Here is a 15,310-nt window from a genome sequence, read left to right on the forward strand (position 1 = left end):
CTAAATAAAAACCTACTTTTTGTTTTTAAAGTCGTCTTCTAATTATAAAATTTATTAAAAAATAATAATAATAATAAATGATTTATAAATATTTTTAGTAGATGAATTCGACTTAAGTTTTTTGTTTTAGAACACTAAAACTAGCAAATACAATTAAGTGAATATGTTTAATTGATCAAAATTGGACTAAACTGAAATTAAAATGTTAATTACTTTTTAAAAATTATCGAATTTTTAATCTTATTCAAGAGCAATGAACATATACAGTGATCAAAAACTCATTTAACAGTTTTAATCATATTTAAGAGCAGTGAACTCATACCCAGTGGCTTAAAAACAACGTTTGAATTATGTTCTAGCACAGTTAACACACACAGAGTGTCCTAAAAACAATGTTTGAATCATATTCAAGCGCTATAAATTCACACAGAATGGCCTAAAAAATCAGTTAACAGCGTAAATCACTCGAATAAGCTACCAGTTGTCATTAAATAAGTCGTAATTTAACTTTTGAAGCTCTATAATTTGTGTCTTGAGCAACTGTGTGTGTATTATTTATTTTTCCTTCGATTGTATTGGAAGAAATTTGTAACTAAAAAAAAATAAATAAATAAAAATGAAAATAAATATTCTCTCTCTCTCTCTCTCTCTCTCTTTTAAAATAAATAATTTTTACGAATTTAAATAATAAAAACAACATTCCTAATTAAATATAGACTATACAATATACTTTACACTCTCCTCACCATTGTTGCAGTTGCAGTTATTCAACCCCATTGCGGGTATTGTAATAAACAAGAACGTATCCCATTACTACCCATCAGTGATCGAGTTTTCCTATCTTAACTTGACTTCTGGTCCAGATTGGATGTTCATCTATAGTTAATTGGGGCTCCTGCCTCTAAGCTCTCCATATCTAGTTTCGATTTACATGTATCTAACTCTATTCTCGAGATTAAGGAAGGACAAACAGACAGACGCATGCCAGCGGGAATTTCTAGATCAGCAATGCAAAAATTGCAATCCAATAAGAAGTGCCATAAAGACTTATAAATTTCCACTGTCGTCTATCGGTCCGTCTGTGTATAGTCTGTCTGTCATTCCTTAATCTCGAGAATGATGTTAGATAAATGAAATTCGAGACGAGATATAGAAACCTTAGCGGCAGTGGGTCTCAAATAGCTATATATGAATTTCCGATCCATATCGGAAGTCACGTTATTTCAATTCAAAAATTTTTACAATGGAGTTAGATAGATAACCGGGCACTACTCCTTTGCTAACGGAAAAGTATGATGTACAGAGGTAAGACATTACTAATTTGAGGTGGAGAGCATATATTTTAAATGAAATAAATTAAAAATAGCTCGAGTCCATGCGTAAATCTCAGAAATTTTCTGAGTGGGGTCCAATTTTCAGATGTTCATTGTGGCTCTGAACGAATCTATGACGGAGATTATAAATTCGGCACGGGCTCGGTACTCTTAGAGCCTCAGGGAAGAAATGTTTAAACCAAATTTTTATCTTTTATTTCGGTTCCATTTGGGCACTTTTAATTGTACCTATCTAGAATTTGGCCAGGGCCACAACTGGGCAACCGGCTGGTGAGAGATTGAACCCAATATATTCGGGATACACTACCTTCCAGAAAAATTCCAGGGGTGATCTACGGATTCGATCCCGGATTCACCAAAGAGGTAGACTAACGTCTTAACCACCTCTGCCATCCGGGCTAGATTTATACAGGGTGTATCAGAATGACGTTTTAAAAATTTCGGGGATTGTAGAAGATGAAATTTTGAACGTTTTGATATAAGGAACCTATAGCCGGAAATTTGAACTAAANGATTTATAAATATTTTTAGTAGATGAATTCGACTTAAGTTTTTTGTTTTAGAACACTAAAACTAGCAAATACAATTAAGTGAATATGTTTAATTGATCAAAATTGGACTAAACTGAAATTAAAATGTTAATTACTTTTTAAAAATTATCGAATTTTTAATCTTATTCAAGAGCAATGAACATATACAGTGATCAAAAACTCATTTAACAGTTTTAATCATATTTAAGAGCAGTGAACTCATACCCAGTGGCTTAAAAACAACGTTTAAATTATGTTCTAGCACAGTTAACACACACAGAGTGTCCTAAAAACAATGTTTGAATCATATTCAAGCGCTATAAATTCACACAGAATGGCCTAAAAAATCAGTTAACAGCGTAAATCACTCGAATAAGCTACCAGTTGTCATTAAATAAGTCGTAATTTAACTTTTGAAGCTCTATAATTTGTGTCTTGAGCAACTGTGTGTGTATTATTTATTTTTCCTTCGATTGTATTGGAAGAAATTTGTAACTAAAAAAAAATAAATAAATAAAAATGAAAAAGAAAATTGTAGATATTTGGACAATCAATAAAATTTAATTATGTACTGAATACTTTTACACAAATTACATTAACTTATAATTTTCATTAAGTAGATAAAATTAAGAAAATTTATTCTGTTATTTTTACATAAATTTTAATTAAGATATATTTAAAAAAAAAAATTAAGTTTAAAGTAATTTTATTTCGTCGTCTGAGGGTTTAAAATTAATTTTCCTTATATTATTATTTATAAATAATGCTATTCTTGCATATTTTGATCACAAAATTACATGATTTCTAAGTTAATTATGCATAAAAAAATCACTAATTGCTTTCTTTATCACATTTTACAAGTTAATTTAGATGTAGTTGCTAAGTTACATTTAAAAAATTCACATTTTAACTGAGGAAAATCGTAATTATGTTAAATTTCCAGCACTTCTATCCCGCATTAAGGCAACCAATTGCTTACTTTAAAGTTATTGGCGACAGTTCTTTATGATGCATCAATTATGAATGAAAGCTTTCATATCTTAAAGAACCGAAAACGATCAGATGAGAAGAGATTTTTATAAGTGAATAATCGTGTATCATTTATAAATAAATTTCTTTTTATCATCCACTTTCAGTTGAAGTTATGAACAAATATTACATTTATTTAACTTGATATCGTCCTTTCAGATGTTTTCTTTCATAAAAAATTAAGAAAATTTCCTAAATATCTTTTCATTTTAGAAAAAAAAGCTAGTAACTTTGTTGCATTCTTTATTTGTTTTCATTCCTAATAATTGCTACCATTACCTTTAAGTCTTCAGATTGGTTTGGGAGATATTAAAGGAAGCCATATCTCCCGAATAAATATTCCGATTTGCCTGAAAATTTTTACAAAATTTTCTCCCTTATACACAAACATTCGTACAAAATTTCAGAAATTTTTGACAAGAGACACAGGAGTTATTAAGTTTCAAAGTAGGTGACCCCCCACACACATATAGAAAAAGTCCCCCAATTTTTTGCACTTCTGGACGTTTCAAGATCAATCGAGTCGAAAAATTAAAAAAAATTGGGGTCGTATCTTAATCGGTAACCTTACTTTTCCTCTGTTATACATCCAAGAAAGTAAAATTGATAGTTTAAGTAGAAATTTTTATCGTTTCCTCACGTTTCCTAACGTATTTTCTTCATTAACTTTACTATTTGTTTACTTTATATTAATTTGACAGAATACAGAATGCAGGAGAAAATAATTGCATTATTAATTGTATATAAGATAATTAAAAATGCAATTAAAATCTTCCATTTATATTCACTTCTTATAAGCAAAACTTTATATTTAAATAGAGAATTTTCTCTTGTACGTAAAATATTTTTAAATTAGTTTAATTTAAAATAGAATATCTTATGTAAATGATATTCCTACATCGTTATCGTCGAATAATATTTGAAAAATTATATTCATAAAGTAAATCAACCTTGAGTATACTCAGTGTACTGAATATAGTGATAGAGTAGTGGATCATTACGTGTACATATCGATTTACATTCGTTTTGTTTTAGCTAGAAATAGTCTCTAGATTTTTTTATGTAAGGATTAAAATATAAATCATTATTTTCTGCATCACTAAAAGTAAGTTTTGCTCCCTTCTCCATTATCTCAACCCTATAAAACTTCGTCAATAAGGATCCTAAATATAATTTATCATTAGAAAATAAATAAATTCAACTTATAAAACTGGAATATTAAGAAAAATTAGGAATATTTTTATATATAAATTTAATTTAATTTTTTTTTTTTGGAATTTTTAAGGTATCAAAACTGCTTAAGAAGACAAATTAAGTATTATTTATGACAAATCTGAAAGCAGGCAGCAATTAGAATAATAGTATACGCAGTAATTAATTATTAATGTCAAATGTATTAATAATTTAATACAATAATCATGAGCCACGTTTAAAAATACATTTAAAAAAAAACGAAAAGTATCTTAAACACAATTTACATAACATTTTACATGTTTTTCAAATGTTATGCACTTAAAATTTTTATATTTACAAGTAAACTTTTCGTATAAATTCAAGTAGATTTATTATCAGTCCATTTTTTCTTGATTTATGTACAGGAAACGTACTAAAAATATTCGTACTAAACCAATATTTTAGTATGTTTTTATACTTACTTAATACAAGCATTAAAACACCAGAAATGCACTTACCAGTCAGTGTTTTTAAATCTAAACATTTGTATCAAGGTCCAAAAGCGACCCTGATTCAAAACCAAATTCTTGGTACTTAATTATGGTACATTTCTGTACCAGAATTAAGTGTAGAAAGCATTTAAATTCATTTTTTTGTACTTTAGTATTAGTGTAGGATTGCAGATGATAAACAGTTTACCTCCAATAGTCACTGTCCTCTGCCAATCCTTACGTTTTCTTCCCATTCAAATCTTCCTCTTCCTCTTCTATCTCTTTCCAATTTGTCTGCAAGCATAATTTTTATTAAATTTTCCTGAACACTCTGTTGTTTTGTATCCCTCACGAGATGTTTTCCTAGAATTCTTTAAACTTTTCCAGGACTAATTCAGCTATTTTATTTTACTTTAAAAGTATACTTAAGTACCGAATACGTCTTTAAATATACGTTTATGATACTTAAGTATCAGAAATGTATTGAAATATTTTCTGGTACTTAAATATTTGCATTAAAACCTTCATATCAATAGATATTTCAATGCATAAAATGCAAGAATTTGAACAGATAATCCATATTCTTACTCGTCAACTGGTGAATATGTTCTGTAAATAGCTATATTTGTATCTTAAAGTAAAATAATATAAATAAATTCTATGTAATTCAGTTTTTATCAAGATATTCAGGAAAATAAATGAGATTTTTTTGCTTATTTTTTACGTTAGGTACTCTCATAATAATCCACGAGCATAAAGATAAGGTGTTAGTCAGTATGTAATCAGAAGAAAAGGAAATCAACAGCAGTTTGATAATATGAAGATGTGAATCAGCTTAAATTTCCTAGTGGTGAGCAATTGAAACAATGATTTCTAATATATTTTATTATATAAATATTAATAATTATTAAGAAAATGAGTAAAAATTATTGTGATATCAGAATTTCGGTTTGCAATTTTTAATTACATATTTAATTTAAAAAAATATACGCTCTCGATTTTACTAGTGTCTTGCCCCTGTACATCATACTTTTCCTGAAAACATCAATTAGTTATTAATTTATCGATAAAATTATAGATTTTAACGCATAAATAATATAAAATATTTATTTTAAAATATAAATAATTCTATTTTTAACTACGAATGTTTTAACTATTTAACATTTTTGATATCTTTGATCATTATCGACAAACTTATAAATGTTAAATATGAACATCGTTATCAGATAACGAGTTTTTTTTCGAGAATAAAAGGATCAAATTCCTATTTTTCTTCTTCCTACGCATCACTTCTTAGTACAGAGGTGGAGAGATTTTTTTAATCTGAAGGTCACGTCTCATTTCAGAAAGATCGAGTTGTATGGCATGATGCTTAAGTGTATACATTCAGCATACACGCATGAAGTGCCTTATAATCTAATAAAATATATATTTTAAAGCTGGTTTTTAGTTAATTTAAGTAAAAACTGGCAGCCGAAAACTTATTTTTATACTTTATTAGGTGGCATTAGAAGTTACGAAAAGACATATTTCCTACTTCTTAATACCTTAAAGTAATAATTGACAGTAAATATACAAAATAATATATCTATCAATTTGTTTATTTTTTATTTATGACGTTATCGTAATGTGTATATGACAAAATGCTTAAATTAAATGTGGAAAAGAAGCGATTTTTTAGCAATTTCTTTTAATCCAAACGTAAAATATGCAAAGCTTCTAGCTTTTAGAACCTAAGAAACTTTGGTAGAAGCTTCTTCGATTCGTTCTAATATAATTTTCCTTAAATATTTGGTGTCTGAAACTCTAAAAGAGGTTTCTTCTACAGAAGAGAAACCTCTTTTACACACACAGATATAGAGAGAGAGTCTGAAACATTTAATATCATATACTCTGATTATTTTGTAATATATTCTAATAAACTGCTCTATCACAAAAAGAGAGCTTAACCAACAGAAAATAATTGGAAAAAATGGCAGAAAAACTACAATAAAATAAAATTTTTCAATTGAAAAACTAAATATTCGATTCGTATCATTTAATAAAAAAGTAAATGGGAATGACGAGAGATAAGTGCTCTTGAGCCTCTTCCTTTCATCTGCCTTTGGAACTGATACAGACAAAGAATTTAAAACTTATAATCAATAAAAAAAAAACTTTAAAATTTAAAATTAATTCTATAATAAGCATTTTAAGATTGTTTACTACTTTATAAACATGAAATTCTAAATGAATTTATTATTGATTACATAAATTAAATAAATAAATTAGTTTCGAACTGTGAATTAATTAATAAATTCTATACACAAATCTGATTTTTATCAGACAAGACGTAATGAAGTTTGTTTTTATTCATATTATTCATTCTGAATACTTAATTAGTAATTTAGTGTGGCCACGAATTGTCATTAACACTCTCTATTGCTTAGGGCTGCAGTGAGAAGCCAGAAATGAAGCATTATCATTTAAATATAACACTTGTCGATTTATTTATGTATATATTGAAACCTTCTCTTATTATTCGAATGTGTTGCCAATTTATATTACTTGTATAACCCCAGATATATTGAAACGTGCTCTATACGTATCAATAAATCTGGTGTTATGTAAGTAATTGTATTCCCTTATGTATGGCGACTTTAGGGACATCTTGTAGTATTTATTGATGCTCACTACGTAAAATAAAACCATAATTATTACGGAATGGTTTAAAAAACAGTAAAAATGCTCTGTTTATCCATTTTTTAAACGTAAAAACAGGGTATAAATGTGCTGTTTGTCACCCTGATAAATGTAGTGATTATAAGCGTAACATTATCCAGGTTAATTTTTTTTATATTGCTACAAAAGAAAATATGTTTTTTTAATTAAATATGCTTCCCTGAATTAATTAATTTTGTAATTTAATTACTGCTTTATATAGTGTAAATATATTCAGATAGTCCTTGACAGAAAATATGATTCTGTATTTAATCATCATCATCATCATCTAATAAAATTGTTTCCTTTAAGATGCTCTTGAGCAAAATAATTTTAATATTTCGATTTTATTAAAATTTAAAACAAATTAATTAAATATTAAAATAATAGCAAAAAAATTCCCATATTTATGGTACAAGTTTCTAAAAATAATAAATTAATTAACGTACAGTACAGTAATTTAATTAATATTGTTTTTTTTTCTTTTAAGTTAAAAGTTAACTCGCAACATCTTAATACCAATAAATATTTAAACTATTTTCGAATAATTTATAAACACTCCTTTTTCTTTATCGAGAACTTCATGCAATAATGATAAGTCTTCTGTATTTATGAGGTTTTCATCAAAAGATAAATATTTATAGCTTCAAAGTCGCGAAGATTTTTAAACCTCTTTCTTAAGAGAAAATATACAGCAACAGCAATGTTTTATTATAAAAAATTTCATAATTTTAAGTTGGAAACATTGTTGCTTGGCTCTCCTACCGTTCTTTGTTTTCATCCCTAATGATTGCTATCATTTCGGAGATATTAAAGTGTTGGAGTTTTATCTCACGAACTAATGGTTAGATTTTCCTGAAAATTTCTACAATCATTTCTATCTAACACACAAACCTCATTGCAAAATTTCAGAAATTTTCGACAAGAGGAACACGAGTTATTAAGCTTTAAAGTGTGCCCCCACGTAAACACTAACATTTATACACATAGAAGAAACCCCAACTTTTTATTTAACGTTTCAAGGTCTCCTGATTCCAAAAATGTAAAAATTATGGCGGGCCATTTTTATAATAGGTCATATTTTCCCTCTGTTACAAGATAATATAATAGTTTTCACATTAAAAGAAGAGAAGAGTGTCTAGCACTCCTTAGTTAACAATAACACTTTTTGGCACTCTTTTAATTTTTATTATTGTGAATTCTAGTTTGGCATCTTACTTTTAAAAGCTGTCTTTTCTATATTTTTCCTTTTATACAGTTTGAATGGATGCCAAATACCCTCGAGCAATTCTTTTTCGGATCCATATGACTTATATTTATTATGGAATTTTATTTTTATTAAACTAAAATTTCGTCTGGAATTAACAGGATCCGATGTTTAATGTCCGTCTGAGAAATTGGTTTTCTAAATTTCTATTATTATCGCGGAAAATCATGACGTCTTTCGATGTTAATTATAAGCTAGAGGAGTGAGAAACGTATTTAAGAATAAACAGATGTAAATTTAGGAATTTATTACGTCCTCTCGTAATTCCCTAGATTTTTGAGGTGATTTGGATGAGTACATTTATTAAGAATAGAAGGGAATTAGGGAAAATTGGAGGAAACTGGAAAGAGATTTATTAACATTATCGAGTTCTTTCTACTTTAAATACCGTAGCCATCAGTTGCAAATCGAATTATCTAGAGAAAATTACTTGTATAATTAAACAGCTCTCCGACTGTATCGGTCCGTAGGCGGTACTCTTCTGGTACTTGACGTCAAGAGCCGGAAGTTAACCTCGTAATGGTGTCGTCCGGCGGGTTCAATTATCGATATGGACTCGATCCATCCCGCAGCTATTTATTCAATGGATTCCATCGATACATCCAGCGATTACTTTTATAAATACTGAATACACTCGACACACCAGAGATTCGATAGCACATTCTACAGGAGATTTACATCCGGATATTTTAGTTTTTTTTTTATATAGTTTAAGTCGTATCGATTGTTTTACGGATTTATAAGCACTTTCTTTCTCGTGTTTACAGTTTTTCTTATCAGTTTACGTTCTCACAAGCTTCTATTCTTTGCTTTTCTTTGTTTGATTTCGTCTCCAAACTTCTTCTTCCCTTTCTACGAGGATACAGAGAAGAGTTTAGTATATTTGGTTACAGTATTAGGGAATTGCCGGAAAACAAAGGTTGAATTTCGATGAATGTAACGCAAAATGTATTTAGTTAACCGATATTCTAGACTTAGAAATGTCAGTTTAGTCTTTTAGTGATTATATTATTACGGAATAGTTTCGTGTGGGCGGATAATCTCGATAGGAAAGAAGAACCCAACTCTTAATCCTACTTTCGAATTAGAGGGAAAAAAAGTAAACAGTATTAACGTTTCTTCGGTTATTTTAAGCTACTGACTTTCACTGTTTATGTTGTCTCTTTCTTGCTTGAAATATTAATTAATGTTTTAGATACAATTTTCATTTTGGAAAGGAAAATTTCTAATTTAAAATAAAGTTCTTCACTTTCTGTCATTTTCATTTGTTTTTTTTTTTTTGTGCATTTTATTGATGTTTGTTCGTTTTAATCTGTTTTGTAAAAGACAAATCCCTAGCGATTAAAATAACTTCTTGTATATATATATATAGAATTGGGCTTAAAATTTAATTAAATTCTCTTTTCCATTTTATATTTTCTTTAAATTTCTTCTTGTTTTACGTATTTACTCCAGACGTTTAATGTCCACCGAGATGTTTAGTTTCTACATTATTTTATTCAATAATTTATTTCTTTAAATTTATTTCGATTCTTTGAAAATTATGAAAGGAAAATACTTTATTTTTAACTTAGTTCAATTTAAATTTTTTTATTTATTTTTATTTTTTAAACATAATTTCTGTTATTTTCGACTTATGTCACTCATTGTCAACTGACGTGAAGATAATCCCTTTGCTTATTCTCCCGTCTAATTTACATACAAGCAATTTCATCTTTCAGATTATTGATGAAATAATTTGCATATTGCAACGTGTAATTTCCGAATTTTCTTTATTAGTTATACTTTTATTTATTCTTTCTCTTGTTATATAACTAAGTACTATTGATATCGATTCTCGTAATCTGTGGGTGTTTTTGTCGTTTATATAATAGAATTTTACTGAAAAATCGAAGAAAATATATAAAATTTTCATCATTCGTTTTATATTTTAAGATAATTTAATATATTTTTTACAAATTACACGTATAAAAATCATTTTAATTATACGTGTTCATCTCTTCATCTTTTTAGCAATTAAGTACTTTTCTTTAAGGTTTAAGACTGAATTGAACGTAGAATGTAAGTTACAAAAGACTATTTTTTAATAAATAAATAAAAATTTAGAGGATAGAAGAATATTAATTAACAAATAAACAAATTTGTTAACTTTATTGCGACATTCGTTATTTGTTTCCATTCCTAATAATTGCCTTTAAGTCTTTAGATCAGTTTGGGAAATATTAAAGAAATTGGGCCATATCTCCCGAACCAATGGCCCGATTTTTCTGAAAATTTCTACAAATATTTTCGTCTAATACACAAACTATCTTGCAAAATTTCAGATATTTTCGACTAAAGACACAGGAGTTATCAAGCTTCAAAGTAGGTAAACAAAATTAGGATTACCTCCACAACACTCCACACCATTATCCTAACATTCTGTATTTATATACAGAAGAAACCACAACATTGTTTGCATTTCTCAACGTTTCAAGATTCCAAAAATGTAAAAGTTTTGGGGGTCATTTTTAGTTTCGATCGCCATACTTTCCCTCTTTTATATATATATAACAGCCGGGAAAGTAAAAAAGATAGTTAGAAGAGAAAGAAAAGCAATAGAATGTGAAGACATAAATCTTGATCTTGTTATGTTAGTTGCAAGTTTAGCAGCCATTACAAGGGCTTAAATTAGTTTCCTGCTTGTCTAAAACATTTTAGCAACTTACATTTAGATTTTTATCTCAATATAAAAAGAAGTCGATAGAAAAATATAATTAAAATATTCCAGAATTATAATTTAAACGTAATTTTTCACTAGAATATAATAAAAGTAAAGGGAAAACGAACGGCAGTTTCATAGAAAAGAATTTTATATCATCGTAAAATTCGTGCGCAAAGCTAATCAATGCCACTGAAATACTTCAAGCAAACATTATCTATGAACATTAGCTATAAACAATGGTTTAATGTACAATATATAGTGGAAATATATGAGATTTACTGGAAAATAATAGAACATATATAAGAATTATAGTTGCATTTATTCCCTGTAAATTATATATATATATATTAGATAATGATGTGATAGATTGCCTCAAAATTCATCAGGAAAATTAAATATTAATATTTAAAATACAGTAAAACCTGTCTAAACCGGACTAAGTATTTAAATACATTCGAACTTTCAGTAGCGGAACCTCCGAACAGCGGACACTTTACCGTTCAAAATAACCTCCAAACAACGGACATTTATACATTCTCTTCGTTGTCCGTTGTTCACAGGTTTGAAATTCGAAATAATTTATAAATAATTAATCGATTAAACAATTAAAGTTCATATCTATTAAACAATTGTTAATATAAAAACTTTGAATAACATTAAATTATTTGGTTGAATTAATTAAAATGTAATAAATATTAATTAATTTTAAACGTTTTAATTATAAAATTAATATTTTATTAATTGATAATAATTAGTATTTAATTTTTAAAACTCCTTAAGATGTCTGAACTGAAATAATAATGATTCGTGAGGGATTTTTTTTTCTTTTAAATATTTATTGGAATTACTAGTGACGTCTTATAGCTTCGTGAGGCCTAGACATATTTAAATTAGAGGGCCTCCCATGTACAGTGTTGACTTCAGACATTTCTCTTGCGGGAAATTTCTTGGGAAATAAATAAGTTTCTTATAATAAAAAGGTTGGTTTGGGGCCTTCTGTTGGTGGTTGCTCCAGGCAATTTGCTCTTTTTTTCTCTCCATAAGACAACGTTCTAATGGAAATTAATTTTAAAAAACATTTATAACTTCTTTCTATAAAGAAAAATCGAGCTTTTAAACACATTTTTATGTATTCTATAAAAGATTTCTACAGAGGAAACTCCTCTGAAACCTCTAAACAGATGCCATTTTTTCTAACCTCCGAAAAAAGGCCATTTACACGGTCAAAGTGGCCGTTATTCAAAGGTTCGATCGTATTACATTCTGTTATAAGAATTTAATAAACCAATGTTTTATAAAACGTGTTTAAAACTCAAAGATAAAGTTTCAGAATGGCAAAAAAAATGCACTAACAAAACACTATTTTTTTTTTATAGAAAACTGCATACAAGATAAGGTCTGTTAGTGCACTTCGTCACCTTACACTTGTAGGCTATTATTACTAAACGTTTATATATATATATATATAAAGTAGTGCTTTGTATACATTTTCATATCTCGTAGGCTACTACTGGAACAAAGTTTTATAATACTCACATGTTTTTATAAGAAAAAAAAAATCTAACACTGTTCTAACGAATGACATACGGACAGACAGACGGAATGTATAAGTCTGAAATTCGAAAACTGAAGCCCAACAAAGGAAATTTTTCGAATAAAATCCATAAAAAAATATAAAAAATTTCCGTTCGATTCGATAAGAGGGAGGAATTTTCTATCACTTTTTATCAGATTTTATTTATAATTTGATATTTTATTAATAAATTTAATAGTTTTTTCTACTTTATATTAATATAGGAATGATTATTTGCGCTGAAAATAGGTAACAATTTCGTAAAAATCGACATTCTTCCTTTATTGAAAAATCAATAAGAGAAATATGAGTTTTTTTTCTTTTTTCTTTTACTGTCAACTCCTTTAAATACTTCTTTCAAAACAGAATTTCAACTCTTTTCTTCTTTATATATATATATTTTTTCTTTTTCTTTCGGCATAAAACATAAAAATATTATTTTCTAATTTAATATTTATTATTTCTTCGTATATTTGTTTCAAGTTTTAATAAAATAAAATATTCTAAATTAAATCACTTTAATAGAATTTTTTCTTTCTTTAAAAATAAATAAAAAAAATTGGAAGAATTATTTGTGGAAATTTTAATTAAATTCGTGCCATAATTCTGGGCCATCCTGTACACTTTATTAATAAGTTTTTCTTGTGTGTGTGTGTTCTGTTTTGTACTCATTGGACTACAATTTTCAAATTGGAAACTTATTCGTCCGTATGTCTGTCTGTGTGTCTGTTTTTAAATAAATTAAAATAAAATAAAATACGTTGATAAAGTTTATATCTACTTTTTTTTATCAGTTTATATACGTAATCTAAAAGTGAATTAAGGATGATGATAATGATGTGGACGTAAGGTGATACGATGATGATGATGTACTGTGTATAATCAATTAATTTAACAATATCATTGGATTTTATATTAAATTTAACTGTCTCTTGTTCAATAAGATCAATAAACGAATTGTAAGTGATAATAACGAATTAAATCGTCGTTAAGTCCAACCCCACTCGAGATACGTCACACTAACCTCTCTATCTCGCCACCCTCTCGACTTTTAACCACCAAAATTTAATAGCACCAACCTCTCTAACACACAAACCTCCCTGCAAAATTTCAAAAAGTTTTGACAAAAGGTACAGGAGTTATTAAGCTTCAAATTTGGTAAACAAAATTATGTACCCCATATACACTAACGTTCTGTATATATACAGAAATCCTCAACATTTTTTAACTTGGGGAAGGTCATTAAATTATTATTTCCCCTCTAAATGGAATTCTTCTATTAAAACACGCGTTAAACGTTTCTGATACGGCATTCTTTATTACAGAAGAGGGGAAAAAAGTCCTTGTTAATTTTATATACTAAATGAAGGGAAGAAATCAGCGAAAGAAACAGAAAATTTTATGCATTTCAGGATTAAATAAATCCTCTTACTTTGTTCGTTGCTACTTCTTATACATATTGATGGCAAATTATATCTTAAGAAGTCCCATACTAAAGCCTTACATGAATACAAATTATTGTACCACATCATCAATAACATTTCGTGATAAATTCATCCCTCTAGCAAAAATAAAACATTAAATATGTTCGAAATTTATCTAAAAGTAATTAAAATTTTATTTTATTTTTTCTTGATAATAATAATTTCATATTTAATATTTAATAGGATCCTTTAAATGAATTTAAACTAGTGAACGTATTAAATTGATTTTATAGTGTTTTTATCGTTAAAAATCTATAGAAATTGTGCCTTTTATTGAACAATTTTATGCTCAATATTGTGTTCCAATAGAAAAAACCAGGGTGGCCCAAAAGTCAGTTAACATTTGTAATGAATAATTCGCACTTTTTTCAAATGTTAATATTTATAAGTTGTAGTTTAATGCTCAAATTAGACTTGTATAAATTGCTTGACTTAACTCTGTACCGAACAGAAATACAGTTAACCGATTTTTGGACCACCCCAAATACTTCTTTTACTACTTTCTTGAAGTATTTTTATACACGAAAATTCTGCGTAGAATTGCATTTATATTTATGAAATGTATTAAAAAATTATATTATAATAATTTCAATAAATGAGTTTTCAGTATATTTATAAATAATTTAACATCCTTCCGCTTCGAATTACTTGTTAAATTATTTAAAATAATTCTAGAATCGAACATCTAAATATATCTCGTACGAGTAATTCAGAGTAATGAAAACTGGATAGAGAATATTTCCGAATCTGCATAATATTTCAAAGTGAACCGCTAACTAGAAAAGGCTATAATTTATTATAAATAATTCAGATATAGCTGCTATAAACCGATGCCTACGTGAACTTTGGAGAATATTTGACAAGGTTCCTTCCACTCCTCCCCAGTATACGTGGACGATGCTTTCCGGGAGGATTTTCTATAGGAAACTGGCCCCTGCTAGTGTTACAAACGTGAAGACAACCCCAAATATTCTACATAGCCAACCCTTTGATCAGGCACGAACCCACGACCAGTGTGTTCTATG

At 27.8% G+C, this 15,310-nt stretch overlaps 1 protein-coding gene across 3 annotated transcripts in view; it reads left to right on the forward strand.

The window, feature by feature from the left end:
* LOC111625160 overlaps window positions 1–15,310 on the forward strand; it is a 112,408-nt gene that overhangs the window by 26,006 nt on the left and 71,092 nt on the right. For all 3 annotated transcript variants that reach the window (XM_023368230.1, XM_023368220.1, XM_023368212.1), the window contains exon 2: window positions 5,287–5,407. The gene's annotated coding sequence lies outside the window, so the exon portion shown is untranslated. The remainder of the gene's footprint in view (window positions 1–5,286; window positions 5,408–15,310) is intronic.

Source organism: Centruroides sculpturatus, unplaced genomic scaffold, assembly GCF_000671375.1.
Source record: "Centruroides sculpturatus isolate CEXI.00-Female unplaced genomic scaffold, Cexi_2.0 scaffold77, whole genome shotgun sequence".
In the NCBI taxonomy this organism is placed as follows: Eukaryota; Metazoa; Arthropoda; class Arachnida; order Scorpiones; family Buthidae; genus Centruroides; species Centruroides sculpturatus.